This window comes from Mobula hypostoma, chromosome 10 (genome assembly GCF_963921235.1).
Source record: "Mobula hypostoma chromosome 10, sMobHyp1.1, whole genome shotgun sequence".
Taxonomy (NCBI): Eukaryota; Metazoa; Chordata; class Chondrichthyes; order Myliobatiformes; family Myliobatidae; genus Mobula; species Mobula hypostoma.
In genome coordinates this window covers 10,136,656-10,149,478 of record NC_086106.1, presented here as the reverse complement: position 1 = coordinate 10,149,478, position 12,823 = coordinate 10,136,656, and positions in this window count along the sequence as shown.

Sequence of the window (12,823 nt, the reverse complement as noted above, 5' to 3'; positions counted from 1 at the left end):
GGATGGGCAAGTGGTATAGTCAGAGGGAGAAAAAGGAGAGAGAGAAAAAGAATGTGTGTATATAAATAAATAACGAATGGGGTACGAGGGGGAAGTGGGGCATTAGCGGAAGTTAGAGAAGTCAATGTTCATGCCATCAAGTTGGAGGCTACCCAGACGGAATATAAGGTGTTGTTCCTCCAACCTGAGTGTGGCTTCATCTTTACAGTAGAGGAGGCCGTGGATAGACATGTCAGAATGGGAATGGGATGTGGAATTAAAATGTGTGGCCACTGGGAGATCCAACTTTCTGTGGCGGACAGAGCGTAGGTGTTCCGCGAAATGATCTCCCAGTCTGCGTCGGGTCTCGCCAATATATAGAAGGCTGCATCGGGAGCACCGGACGCAGTATATCACCCCAGCCGACTCACAGGTGAAGTGTCGCCTCACCTGGAAGGACTGTCTGGGGCCCTGAATGGTGGTGAGGGAGGAAGTGTAAGGGCATGTGTAGCACTTGTTCCGCTTACACGGATAAGTGCCGGGAGGGAGATTGGTGAGGAGGGATGGGGGGGGAACGAATGGACGAGGAAGTCGTGTAGGGAGCAATCCCTGCGGAAAGCAGAGATTGGGGGGAGGGAAAGATGTGCTTAGTGGTGGGATCCTGTTGGAGGTGGCGGAAGTTATGGAGAATTTATATGTTGGACCCGGAGGCTGGTGGGGTGGTAGCTGAGGACCAGGGGAACCCTATTCCTAGTGGGGTGGCGGGAGGATGGAGTGAGAGCAGAGGTGCGTGAAATGGGGGAGATGCGTTTGAGAGCAGAGTTGATGGTGGAGGAAGGGAAGCCCCTTTCTTTAAAAAAGGAGGATATCTCCCTCGTCCTGGAATGAAAAGCCTCATCCTGAGAGCAGATACGGCGGAGATGGAGGAATTGCGAGAAGGGGATGGCATTTTTGCAAGAGACAGGGTGAGAAGAGGAATAGTCCAGATAGCTGTGAGAGTTAGTAGGCTTACAGTACATCAGTAGATAAGCTGTCTACAGAGATAGAGACAGAAAGATCCAGAAAGGGGAGGGAGGTGTCGGAAATGGACCAGGTAAACTTGAGGGCAGGATAGAAGTTGCAGGCAAAGTTAATAAAGTCAACGAGCTCGGCATGTGTGCAGGAAGCAGGGCCAATGCAGTGGTCGATGAAGTGAAGGAAAAGTGGGGGACAGATACCAGAATAGGTACGGAACATAGAAGGTCGGATGTGGCCTTCTATATCTTGGCGAGACCCAACGCAGACTGGGAGACCACTTTGCTGAACACCTACGCTCTCTCTGCCAGAGAAAGCAGGATCTCCCAGTGGCCACACATTTTAATTCCACATCCCATTCCCATTCTGATATGTCTATCCACGGCCTCCTCTACTGTAATGATGAAGCCACACTCAGGTTGGAGGAACAACACCTTATATTCCGTCTGGGTAGCCTCCAACCTGATGGCATGAACATTGACTGCTCTAATTTCCGCTAATGCCCCACCTCCCCCTCGTATCTCATCCGTCATTTATTTATATACACACATTCTTTCTCTCTCTCTCCTTTTTCTCCCTCTGTCCCTCTGACTATACCTCTTGCCCATCCTCTGGGTTCCCCCCACCTTTCCTTCTCCCTGGACCTCCTGTCCCATGATCCTCTCATATCCCCTTTGCCAATCACCTGTCCGGCTCTTGGCTCCATCCCTCCCCCTCCTGTCTTCTCCTATCATTTTGGATCTCCCCCTCCCCTTCCCACTTTCAAATCTCTTACTAGTTCTGATTTCAGTTAGTCCTGACGAAGGGTCTCGGCCTGAAACGTCGACTGTACCTCTTCCTAGAGATGCTGCCTGGCCTGCTGCGTTCACCGGCAACTTTGAAAATCTGCAGGTGCTGGGAATCCAAGGCAACACACACAAAATGTTGGGGCGCGTCACTTGTTCCGCTTGCAAGGATAAGTGTCAGGAGGGAGATCAGTGGGGAGGGGTGAGTGGACAAGGGAGTCGCGCAGGGAACGAACCCGCGGAAAGTTGGCGGGGAAGGGAAAGATGCGCTTGGTGGGTATCAGTTGGAGATGATAGAAGTTATGGAGAATCGTGCTGGACGTGGAGGCTGGTGGGGTGGTAGGTGAGGACAAGAGGAACCCTACTCCTGGTGTTGCGATGGGAGGAAAGGTTGAGAGCAGATGTGTGTGAAATGGAAGAGATGCAGGTGAGGGCAGTTTTGATGGTGGAGGAAAGGAAGACCCTTTCTTTGGAAAAGGAAGATATCTCCTTCATTCTGGAATGAAAAGCCTCATCCTGACAGCAGATGTGGCAGAGACGGAGGAACTGAGGGAAGGGGATGGAATTTTTACATGTGGCAGGGTAGAAGGAGGTATAGTCCAGAATCCCATGTCATTTCGTCCCTCCCCACTGATCTCCCTTCTGGCACTTATCCTTGCAAGCGGAACAAGTGCTACACCTGCCCCTACACCTCCTCCCTCACTCCCATTCAAGGCCCCAAACAGTCCTTCCAGGCGAGGTGACAGTTCACGTGTGAGTCTGTTGGGGTCACATACTGTGTCTGTTGCTCCCGGTGTGGCCTCTTGTATATCGGTGAGTGCGCAGGTGCTGACAGACCAAAGTTGTGCCGAAAGACGTGCATGCGCTCAGGAACGGTTAGGGCATCAAAGGATATGGTGAGAAGGCACGTGTATGGGGTTGAGTAGGATCCGGGATTAGCCATGATGGAATGGCAGAGCAGACTCGATGGGCTGAATGGCCTGATTCTGCTCCTATGTCAGATGGTCTTATATATTTACAAACAAGTAGGTAAGTGATTTAAAATCAATTGAAGTGGAATATTGAGATCAAGCCCGACATCCAGAACCAGCTGATGTCCATACCTCAGTAGATAAAGGGAGCAGTTGACACTGGAGATGTAGCTGACTCCTGACCCAAACACAGAGCAGTGCAGACAATTTAGCAGTGAATGATAACTTCAATAATAAACTGCAAAATAACAGGCTGTGAAGGGCATTATAAACCATATAACCATACAACAATTACAGCACGGGAACAGGCCATCTTGGCCCTTCTAGTCCGTGCTGAACTCTTACTCTCACCTAGTCCCACCAACCTGCACTCAGCCATAACTCTCCATTCCTTTCCTATCCATATAGCTGTCCAATTTAACTTTAAATGACAACATCGAACCTGCCTCAACCACTTCTGCTGGAAGCTCGTTCCACACAGCTACCACTCTCTGAGTAAAGAAGTTCCCCCTCATGTTACCCCTAAAATTTTGCCCTTTAACTCTCAACTCATGTCCTCTTGTTTGAATCTCCCCCACTCTCAAATGAGAGAGTACAGATATTCAACTCAACAAGGTAACTGAAGACTAGGAACTGGCTGGTCCATATGAGTGAACAAGGAATACGGATGAGAGGTGGGTTTAAATAGGCTGCAGATGAGTTGGAAACGAGTGGCAACTTACTGCAGTTAGCAGGATGGAGACTGCAGGGACCCTGCACATGCAGGGCTGACGGGACCCCCCCCCCCCACAGTCCAGAATAATACAGGTGAGTCCAGTGCAACTCCTCGACAAGCAATGGATCCAAGATGTTATCGGACAGCACCCAAGATCTCTCCTCCATGAGAAGCCCTTCCCAGAGGACCAGGTACTTCACAACCCGTCCATGATGAAGTGAGTCCATTAACAGGTGGACACCGTACATTGGGCCACCTTCCCCCACCCTTGGTTCTGGAGGTGCCAGCTCAGATGGGTTGACAACAGGCTTAAGGTAGGTGTGGACCTGAGGGACGGTGGCAGCTGCAGATGATAAGCGGCTAGATTGAGGTGATAGATAATCTTAAATGGGACACTGGGGCAAGAGCTTGTGGGAGTTGGTGCGCAAGGGCAGATCTGGGAAGGACAGGGGAACAGGATACCCAGGCCAGAGTTGTCTGGCTGGGCACCATCGTTGGTTAGCCTGGTGGCAAAAAGGCACAGTTGGCAGCTGGGACAGTCCACTTCCAAGCATTCTGACATTTGCAAACTTGGGACCTGGCAAATGGGACCTCTACCATTGGCCTAGATATTGAGGGAGTGCAGCGTAGGTTTACAAGGTTAATTCCCGGGATGGTGGGACTGTCATACATTAAAAGATTGGAGCGAATGGGGTTGTATATTCTGGAATTTAGAAGGATGAGAGGGGATCTGATTGAAACATATAAGATTATTAGGGATTGGACAAGCTAGAGGCAGGAAACATGTTCCCGATGTTGGGGGAGTCCAGAACCAGAGGCCACAGTTTAAGAATAAGGGGTAGACAATTTAGAATGGAGTTGAGGGAAAACTTTTTCACACAGAGGGTTGTGGATCTGTGGAATGCTCTGCCTCAGAAGGCAGTGGAGGCCAATTCTCTGGATTCTTTCAAAAAAGAGTTAGACAGAACTCTTAAAGTAGCGGAGTGAAGGGATATGGGGAGAAGGCAGGAAAAGGGTACTGATTGTGGATGATCAGCCATAATCACAGTGAATGGCGGTGCTGGCTCGAAGGGATGAATGGCCTACTCCTGCACCTATTGTCTATTGTCTGTTGCCTCTCCATGGGGAACCATGGGGGTTGGTAGCCATGAAGCAGATCAAAGAGTGACATCTCAGTGGCAGAGGAGGTGTGTAGATTGTGCGACAGTCCGATACTCCCTCCATGTGGAAGGGTTACAGGCGGTGAAGCATCTCCGCTTGCCGATTAGCCCTTTCTGACTGCCCACCGGTCTGCGGATGATAGCCAGAGGTGCAGAGGAGTGAGGAGAATGCTCGCCTGAAGTGGGAGGCAAATTGTGAGCCCCCGCGTCCTGGGGGAAGCAGGGGAGGCGGACTGCCTGTCAGAGAACAAAGCCCACTGCCCCCCCCCCCCCGTCTCAGCAGCTGACAGAAGTATGGAGAGAACATAAAGTGAGCTGCTTTGGAGAAACGGCCCACTAATTTCACGATTGCCGTGGCCCCAGTGGGAAGTGGAAAGCCCTGTGATGAATTTTATGGAGATGTGGGACTACAGGCACAAAGGGACCAGCAGGAGCCCAGAGACGGCCGCTGGTTGGGGGAATTGGAATGGGCATCTTGAGTGCAAGTAGCATGGAACTGACGGAGGTCTGCAATCATGGTGGGCCGCCGTAAGCAGTATCGCAGAAGATCCAGGGTCCGTCCTGTGCCTGGGTGGCTGGAGAGGGGAGAGGGGTGTTTCAGAGCACATGGATGCTCGTACGTCTGTGTGGTTGTCGATCGTCAGCCAGTGCGGGCTGGTGCTGTAGGACCTGGCAGCTCTGGTCCTCAAGGTCCTAGACGATCGGGGTAAGGATCTGGGGGGTTCGAATGATGTGCCGAGAGTTGATCTCCGTGCCAGCGGGGTCAAACTGTCGTGACAGGGTGGGAAAGAAGGGTCAGCAGAAGGGTTAATGAACTAACTAGCTAACTTGCATTTTCCTATTTGAACTTTCTAACCCAATATCCTAAGCTTAGACTTATGGTACACAGTCTTTCATAATCAGAACGCAGCACTGAGTGCTGATGGCCGAAAGGAGGAACATGCACTCGTATAATTTAGTCACTTGTCTGTCCAAGGATTAAAAATATCTTGTACTATGTATGTACTTGTTCCTGGTTATGTATATCTGCTTGTGTAACAAATTCACTTGCATGCCAGTGTATGCCTGTTACATAGATTACATAGAATAGTACAGCACAGTACAGGCCCTTCGCCCCACAATGTTGTGGTGGACCCTTGAACCCTGCCTCCCATATAACCCCCCAGTATAAGTATGTGCTAAGATTGCTCTTTAACTGAGAGCCCTGCACCTTTCTGCAGGCTCTCAATGATATCATACTGAATAAAGGTATCACCAATTGAAGTCTGGTCTCTAGAGTAGCTTTCCTTTGACAGATTGGCGTAGTCGGCAGGATCCCTAATAAGTGGGATCGAACTAAATTGGCTAGCTGGGGGGGGGGCTAGGAAATTTTTGCTGCAAGATCTACTTTGCCCCACCCTGATCCTGCTTCTTAGGAGTAGGGGAGATGGGACAGAAAAGACCACAAGTAGAGAAAATAAAAAGCAGAAAATTTTGGCTGAGAGGCACCCTGATTCTTGCTGTTTGGGGGTGGGAGAGATGGGACAAGCAAGACCAAGTAGGAGAGACTGTAACTAGAGTCAAATAGGATCCTAACGAGATGGAGAGATCCAAAGCGCTGCCAATTGAGTACGTTTTAAAAAAAGAAACACAGACTGAGACGTCAAGGGGTGAATGGAATAGTCATAGTCATAGTCATACTTTATTGATCCCGGGGGAAATTGGTTTTCATTACAGTTGCACCATAAATAATTAAATAGTAATAAAACCATAAATAATTAAATAGTAATATGTAAATTATGCCAGGAAATAAGTCCAGGGTGGCTCAAGGTGTCTGACCCTCCAAGGGAGGAGTTGTAAAGTTTGATGGCCACAGGCAGGAATGACTTCCTATGACGCTCTGTGTTACATCTCGGTGGAATGAGTCTCTGGCTGAATGTACTCCTGTGCCCAACCAGTACATTATGTAGTGGATGGGAGACATTGTCCAAGATGGCATGCAACTTGGACAGCATCCTCTTTTCAGACACCACCGTCAGAAAGTCCAGTTCTATCCCCACAACATCACTGGCCTTACGAATGAGTTTGTTGATTCTGTTGGTGTCTGCTACCCTCAGCCTGCTGCCCCAGCACACAACAGCAAACATGATAGCACTGGCCACACAGACTCGTAGAATATCCTCAGCATCGTCCGGCAGATGTTAAAGGACCTCAGTCTCCTCAGGAAATAGAGACGGCTCTGACCCTTCTTGTAGACAGCCTCAGTGTTCTTTGACCAGTCCAGTTTATTGGCAATTCGTATCCCCAGGTATCTGTAATCCTCCACCATGTCCATACTGACCCCCTGGATGGAAACAGGGGTCACCGGTACGTTAGCTCTCCTCAGGTCTACCACCAGCTCCTTAGTCTTTTTCACATTAAGCTGCAGATAATTCTGCTCACACCATGTGACAAAGTTTCCTCCCGTAGCCCTGTACTCAGCCTCATCTCCCTTGCTGATGCATCCAACTATGGCAGAGTCATTCGAAAACTTCTGAAGATGACAAGACTCTGTGCAGTAGTTGAAGTCGGAGGTGTAAATGGTGAAGAGAAAGGGAGATGAGACAGTCCTGGCTCCGTTCAATAGTGTGCTTTAATGAAAAAGCTAAGTTGAGGACACAGGTAGGTGGAGAATTGGAAGCAGTAGCTGCAGAGCTAAGACGCAGGAAGGGAAGGAATTCCCTGTTGAGGTGAAGAGAGAGACGAGAAAGAGACAGGAGCAGCATGGGCGGATGTAAAGGTGCTGGGTGAGCCTTTCTGCCTGATTGGAACCCTGAGATAGTGGGCATGTGATTCCTTTCACTGGTGATTTACGAGGGCTGATTGATAAGTTTGTGGCCTAAGGCAGAAGGAGTCAATTTTAGAAAACCTAGCACACTTATTTTTCAACATAGTCCCCTCCTACATTTACACACTTAGTCCAGCGGTCGTGGAGCGTACGGATCTTGGACCTCCAGAAAGTGCCCACAGCAGGGGTGATTGATAAGTTCGTGGCCTAAGGTAGAAGGCGATGAGTTATACAGCTCTCATTACATGCACATGCGGTTCAACTCTTTGAGTGATTATGCAGAAAGTTTGATGTTAATAACTCATCAGGGGTGATTGATAAGTTCATGGCCTAAGGTAGAAGGAGGGGAGGAGAAGATGGCGGCACGACGCAGCGCACACGGCCGCTCCGAATGATATCGTATCTGTGAAGTAGGATGCCGTGCACAATCCTGATTTGATGGAGACGGACGTGAGAAGCACAGAGGAACATCTGGTGAAACTTCTGAAATACCCGCTTCGCTGCCGCTGCTACTGTGCGATCGAGAATCTCCGGAGACGAAGGCCCCAAATCCTCGGCTTTGCCTATTGCCTGTTGCCAGGGTCGGGGTCGAAGTGCTCGGCAGAGATGGTGCTCGGTGCTCGGTGTCGGAGGGCTGGTTGGAGGCTCAAAGTTTTCGGACGAACTCAGAGTCGGACTGTGGTCGGGTGCTTCCAGGATGCTGCATCGGCAAGTTGGCGGCGCTGGAAGCTCATGGCAGGGAGAGTTTTCTTCCTTCAAACGTCTGCGTGAGATGATGGGACTTTCGAGAGACTTTGATACTTTTTTTTTACCGTGCCCATGGTCTGTTCTTTATCAAATTACGGAATTGCTTTGCACTGTTGTAACCATATGTTATAATTATGTGTTTTTTGTCAGTTTTTCAGTCTTGGTCTGTCCTGTGTTTCTGTGATATCATTCTGGAGGACCACTGTATCATTTCTTAATGCATGCATTACTAAATGACAATAAAAGAGGGTTGCGTGTCCTCATAATCTAATCTAAATGTAGGAGGGGACTATGTTGAAAAATAAAAATAAATTGACTCTTTCGTGGAGGATCATCTGATTTTAAGAAAAGGAGTAACTCAGAGTGGAGTGGAGATCCAACATGGGATTACGAGTATAATGTTTTAATAAATGGCTGGAGGTGGCTCGGTGGCATTAACCCCCCCCAATAAAGGAAGTTTATGCGCTCCCTCCCGGGGCATCTGCACGGGCAGTAGAGCTTTCTGCGCTTACATGGGCTTGCGTTTTAGCCACTGGGAAGTCGGTCACTATCTATACCGATTCTCATTGTGCTTTTGGGGCTACCCATGATTTTGGAAACATCAATTTTTATTACCTCTTCAGGAAAACCTGTTCAACACTCGCAATTGATTAATAACCTGTTACACGCTGTTCTCCATAAGACCCTAAGATATAGGAGCAGAATTAGGCCATTTGGCCCATCCATTCTACTCCGCCATTTGATCATGCTGATCCATTTTCCCTCTCAGCCCCAGTCTCCTGCCTTCTCCCCATATCCCTTTACGCCCTGAACAATCAAGAGTCTATCAACCTCTGCCTTAAATATACATAAAAGTTTGGCCTCCAGAGCCACTCTCTGGCTAAAGAAATTCCTCCTCTTCTCCATTCTAAAATGTTGCCCAATATTCTGAGGCTGTGTCCTCTAGTCTTAGATTCTCCTACCATAGGAAATATTCTCTCCGCATCCACTCTATCGAGGCCTTTCACCATTCAATAGAATTCAGTGAGGTCACCCTTCATTCTTCTGAATTCTAGTGAATACAGGCCCAGAGCCATCAAATGCTCCTCATATGAATTGACCTTATTACTTCCATCCTCATATATATGCAGAGTAAAAATCTTTACGTCTCTGTCTAAATGTGCAATGTGCAATTTATAGTAATTTATAATAAATATTATGTACAACAGGACAGTCAATATAACATAGAAATACAGTTGTGTCAGCATGAATTAATCAGTCTGATGACCTGGTGGAAGAAGCTGTCCCGGAGCCTGTTGGTCCTGGCTTTAATGTTGTGGTACTGTTTCCCGAATGGTAGCAGCTGGAACAGTTTGTGGTTGGGGTGACTCGGGTCCCCAATGATCCTTTGGGCCCTTTTTATGCACCTGTCACTTTAAATATCCTGAATAGTGGGAAGTTCACATCTACAGATGGGCTGGGCTGTCTGCACCACTCTCTGCAGAGTCCTGCGATTAAGGGAGGTACAGTTCCCATACCAGGCAGTGATGCAGCCAGTCAGGATGCTCTCAATTGTGCCCCTGTAGAAAGTTCTTAGGATTTTGGGACTCATACCAAACTTCTTCAACCGTCTGAGGTGAAAGAGGCGCTGTTGTGCCTTTTTCACCACACAGCCGGTATTACAGACCACGTGAGATCCTCAGTGATGTGTATGCTGAGGAACTTAAAGCTGTTCACTCTCTCAACCCCAGATCCATTGATGTCAATAGGGTTTAGCCTGTCTCCATTCCTCCTGTAGTCCACAACCAGCTCCTTTGTTTTTGCAACATTGAAGGAGAGGTTGTTTTCTTGACACCACTGTGTCAGAGAAATGACTTCTTCCTCACTATAGAAAGGATGTGGAAGCATTGGAAAGGGTACAGAGGAGATTTACCCGGATGCTGCCTGGTTTAGAAAGTATGCATTATGACCAGAGATTAAGGGAGCTAGGGCTTTACTCTTTGGAGAGAAGGAGGACGAGAGGAGACATGATAGAGGTGTACAAGATAATAAGAGGAATAGATAGAGTGGATAGCCAGCGCCTCTTCCCCAGGGCACGACTGCTCAATACAAGAGGACATGGCTTTAAGGTAAGGGGTGGGAAGTTCAAGGGGGATATTAGAGGAAAGTTTTTCACTCAGAGAGTGGTTGGTGCGTGGAATGCACTGCCTGAGTCAGTGGTGGAGGCAGATACACTAGTGAAGTTTAAGAGACTACTAGACAGGTATATGGAGGAATTTAAGGTGGGGGCTTATATGGGAGGCAGGGTTTGAGGGTCGGCACAACATTGTGGGCCGAAGGGCCTGTACTGTGCTGTACTATTCTATGTTCTATGTTCTATGTTCCCTGTAGGCCACCTCGTTATTATTTGAGATTAGGCCAATCAGTGTAGTGTCATCAGCAAATTTTAATTAGCAATTTGGAGCTGTGGGTGGCGACACAGTCATGAGTACACAGAGAGTAAAGGATGGGGCTTAGGACACAGCCCTGAATGTTCAGGATGGGAGACAGTTCCTTCCCTCGGGCCATTAGGCTTCTGAACTCCCTGCCACATCGCGTTCGAAGTGTCACCGGTTAATCTGTTCTGTACCTCACCATATTTAACATGAATGCACTTTAGTCTGTTATTTATGTGTGACTCATCTGTAGATTTTACCCTCAGTTTCCTAGGTTATTGTGTGTAATGTGTACCACTCTGCTTTACACCCTGGTCTGGAGAAACGTTGTCTTGTTTTTACATACAATATATGGTTATAGATGTATATAGTTAAACTTGCCTTGATGGCTGGTAAATCTAACTGAATTCACGGATGTCGGTGCAGACTGGGAACACCACCCTCTCTGAAGGCTGAACAGAAAAACAAACAGAGAAAAAGCTACGGGATGAAGAATTTAGCGACTGTTCTGATGGACTAATCCCAATCGTCGCTTTAGTGAGAGGAGGGAAAGAAAGAAATACCCTGTTTGAAATGGCTTCTGAGTGTGCCAATCGCGGTAGCGTGTCCACTTGCTGGATGTGCTCAGGCATTCTTCATCGTGGAGAAGGGTGATGGCCGCACCCTTTAGCAGAACTGAATTTGCCTGCCGGGGAAACCTGTCGCAGCTGGGGTCAGTACGAGATGGGACAGTGGCAAGAAGCGAATGTTTTGCAGGGTGGTATTTCCCCAGTGACAACAGGTCTCACTCAATTAGGCCCGAAGTGGAATTTCGAGGGCCATTGGGTAGAGCCCCTGAATGTTGGGGAAGAATAAGAACTGTTGGAAAAGGGGCCCCTGTGGGTCAGAGCATCTGTGATCAGATGTTAACGTCTGGTTGATATAAAGGAATGAATGAAACCACCTTCAATGGTATGTACTGGATTTACGAGAAATGGGCATTCCCCTAGTAGTCAAAAGATTGGACTGGAGATTGCTATTTTTAGATTAAATTTGATTATGAGAACACGCAGTCCTCTTTTATTGTCATTTAGTAATGCATGCATTAAGAAATGATACAATATTCCTCTGGTGTGATATCACAGAAACACAGGACAGACCAACACTGAAAAACTGACAAAAAACACATAATTATAACATATAGTTACAACAGTGCAACAATACCATAACTTGATGAAGAACAGGCCATGGCACAGTAAAAAAGTTCAAAGTCTCTCGAAAGTCCCACATCTCACGCAGACGGGAGAAGGAAGAAAACTCTCCCGGCCATGCCCGACCACAGTCCGACTCTGAGTCGTCCGAAAGCTCCGAGCCTCCGACCAGCCCTCCGACACCGAGCACCATCTCTGCCGAACGCTTCGACCCCAGCCCCGGCTGCCAGCAGCAGGTAAAGCCAAGGATTTTGGGGCCTTCCCTCTGGAGATTCTCGATCGCACAGTAGCAGCGGCAGCGAACCGGGCATTTCAGAAGTTTCTCCAGATGTTCCTTTGTGCCTTCTCACATCTGTCTCCATCAAATCAGAATTGGCACGGCCCCTATTTAGCAATATGATATCATTTCACTGGAGAGGCTATGTGCGCTGCGTCACGCCACCATCTTCTCCTCCCGCCTCGGTTTATTTGGGTTATAAAGTACGATTTATGCATAATACTTACAGTTTGGATCACGAGTCTCACCATGAAAGGAAACGGGCAATTTCGGTAAGCGTGGAGTGGGACGAACAACGAGAGAATTGTTTCTTGTGGCTTCACTATTAGAGAAATTAGCAAGTGAAACATCACATGCTTTTGATCAAACGAGAGGAGCCTTTTCGGGAAAAAAGCAGCCGAGTTAGAGCTTTGGATGAGCCGACCTGGAGACAAAAAGCATGTAAATTGCCTTTGGTTCATTGAAGGTGTGAGCAGATTCCCCCAACAGTGATGACATCTTCATTGTCGATCCTCAGGGAAAGAAGGCATATCTCTTCCCAGCTTTGTGTCTGAAGGCCAGTTTAACAGGGCCCTGAGAACATAGTGACATACCTTCACTGGAGACCAGTCGCTCAATAGACAATAGACAATAGGTGCAGGAGTAGGCCATTCGGCCCTTCAAGCCAGCACCGCCATTCACTGTGATCATGGCTGATCATCCACCATCAGTATCCAGTTCCTGCCTTATCCCCATAACCTTTGATTCCACTATCTTTAAGAGCTC